The sequence below is a fragment of the Arachis hypogaea genome, chromosome 1 (genome assembly GCF_003086295.3).
Source record: "Arachis hypogaea cultivar Tifrunner chromosome 1, arahy.Tifrunner.gnm2.J5K5, whole genome shotgun sequence".
In the NCBI taxonomy this organism is placed as follows: Eukaryota; Viridiplantae; Streptophyta; class Magnoliopsida; order Fabales; family Fabaceae; genus Arachis; species Arachis hypogaea.
In genome coordinates, this window is record NC_092036.1 from 59798897 (window position 1) to 59801732 (window position 2836).

Sequence of the window (2836 nt, forward strand, 5' to 3'; positions counted from 1 at the left end):
AATTTTAAGTTTGGTGTCAACTGCATGTTTTTAATTTTCTTAAAAATTTTTGAAAATTCATGCATTATGTTCTTCATGACCTTCTAGTTGTTCTTGATGATTTTCCTTGTTTGATCTTTAATTTTCCTTGTTTTGCGTCTTTTCTTGTGCATTTTCGAATTCATAGTGTCTAAACATTAAAAATTTCTAAGTTTGGTGTCTTGCATGTCTTTCTTTTCTTAAAAATTTTCAAAAATATGTTCTTGATGTTCATCATGATCTTCAAAGTGTTCTTGGTGTTCATCTTGACATTCAAAGTGTTCTTGCATGCATTTTTTGTTTTGATCTTAAAATTTTATGTTTTGTTTCATTTTCTTGTTTTTCCCTTTCCTCATTCAAAATTCAAAAGTAAAAAAAATATCTTTTCCTTTTTCCTCTCATAATTTTCGAAATTTTGAGTTGACTTGGTCAAAAATTTTTAAAATTTAGTCATTTCTTGTTAGTCAATTCAAAAGTTCAAATTCAAAAAAAAAGAAAATATATATCTTTTCAGTAAATAATACAGAGAAATGAAGGATCAAAACATAAAGCAGAGGAATCACAGAGAAAAAGAGCTCACTGGCGTCAAAATCCCAGTAAAGAGGCACTTTGAGCGTTAAACACCAGAATGGCTATCATTCTGGGCGTTTAACGCCAGTAAAGATATCATTCTGGGTGTTAAACGCCAGAATGGGCAGCATTCTAGGCGTTTAACGCCAGAAACGACAGCATTCTGAGCATTTAGAAAAATGCCTAGAAAGAAGGATTCCTGGCGTTTAACGCCAGCCAGGGTATCTGGCTGGGTATTAAACGCCCAGAGAGGCAGCCAAGTGGGCATTAAACGCCATAATGGATAGCATTCTGGGCGTTTAACGCCAGGATGACACAAGGGAGGTAATTTTGTTCCCAATTCGAATTTTTTCAATTTTTCATGTTTTAATTCATAACTTTTTGCATCAAACATATTTTAAACGTTCATCTTTCAATTTTTTTGAAAATTTTCAAACTAATTATTCAAAAATCTTTTTCTTAATCTTATCTCATATTTTCAAAAATCCTTGCTAACAATTAATGTTTTGATTCAAAATTTCAAGCTTGTTACTTTCTTATTAAGAAAGGTTCAATCTTTGAATTTTAGAATCATATCTTTTAGTTTCTTGTTAGTCAAGTCATCAACTTTAATTTTAAAAATCAAATCTTTTTAACTCTTTTTTTTTCAAAATAAATTTCAATTATATCTTTTTAAAATTTTAATTTCAAAATCTGTTTCTAACTTCTTATCTCTTCAAAATTATTTTCAAATCTTTTTCAACTAATTACTATTTTTTATCTTTTTCAAAACCACCTAACCACTTTTCCACTTCCAATTTTCGAAAATCACTAACCACTTTTTCAAAAATCTTTTTAATTAACTAATTGTTTTAGTTTTAATTTTCAAATACTCTCTCTCTCATCTCTTTCTATTTATTTGCTAACACTTCTCTTCTACTTATAATTCGAACATTCTCTCTCCCTCTGTGTTCGAATTCTTCTTATTCTCTCTCTACCTCATTCTTCTATTTTTCTTTTCTTCTAACACCTCAAGGAATCTCTATACTGTGACATAGAGGATTCCACTACTCCATTTGTTCTCTTCTTTTTCATATGAGCAGAAAAAGGGATAAACACATTCTTGTTGAAGCTGATCCTGAACCTGAAAGGACTCTGAAAAGGAAGCTAAGAGAAGCTAAAGCACAACACTCCGGAGAGGACCTTACAGATAATTTTAAAAAAGAAGCAGACATGGCAGCCGAACCCAACAACAATGCCAGAGATGCAAGGAAGATGCTTGGTGACTATACTGCACCAACTTCCAACTTCTATGGAAGAAGCATCTCAATTCCTGCCATTGGAGCAAACAACTTTAAGCTTAAGCCTCAATTAGTTTCTCTAATGTAGCAAAATTGCAAGTTTCATGGACTTCCATCGGAATATCCTCATCAGTTCTTAGCTGAATTCTTGCATATCTGTGATACTATTAAGACCAATGGGTTGATCCCTAGGTCTACAGACTTATGCTTTTCCCTTTTGCTGTAAGAGACAGAGCTAGGATATGGTTGAACTCACAACCTAGAAAAAGCCTGAACTCTTGGGACAAGTTGGTCAATGCTTTCTTGACCAAATTCTTTCCACCTCAGAAGATGAGCAAGCTTAGAGTGGAAGTCCAAACCTTCAAATAGAAGGAAGGTGAATCTTTCTATGAAGCTTGGGAAAGATACAAGCAATTAACCAAAAGGTGTCCTTCTGACATGCTTCCAGAATGGAGCATCATATGTATATTCTATGATGGTCTGTCTGAATTATCCAAGATGTCATTGGACCATTCTGCTGGTGGGTATCTTCATCTGAAAACACCTGCAGAAGCCTAGGAACTCATTGAGATGGTTACAAATAACCAGTTCATGTACACTTCTGAAAGAAATCCTGTGAATAATGGGATGACTCAGAAGAAAGGAGTTCTTGAAATTGATACTCTGAATGCCATATTGGCTCAGAACAAAATATTGACTCAGCAAGTCAATATGATTTCTCAGAATCTGATTGGATTACAAGCTGCATCCGGCAGTACTAAAGAAACCTCCTCTGAAGGAGAAGCTTATGACCCTGAGAATCCTACAATGGAAGAGGTGAATTACATGGGAGAACCCTATGGAAACACCTATAATCCTTCATAGAGAAATCATCCAAATTTCTCATGGAAGGATCAACAAAAGCCTCAACAAGGCTTCAGTAATAATAATGGTGGGAGAAATAGGTTTGGCAATAGCAAGCCTTTTCC

The 2836-nt window shown here is 33.9% G+C and overlaps 1 non-coding gene across 1 annotated transcript; it reads right to left on the reverse strand.

Annotated features, from left to right (window-relative positions):
* Nucleotides 1-2204: 2204 nt before the first annotated feature.
* Nucleotides 2205-2312, reverse strand: LOC112712240 (small nucleolar RNA R71). Its single transcript, XR_003157731.1, has one exon. It is a non-coding gene; the product is annotated as a small nucleolar RNA R71 (small nucleolar RNA).
* Between the last annotated feature and the right edge of the window lie 524 nt (nt 2313-2836).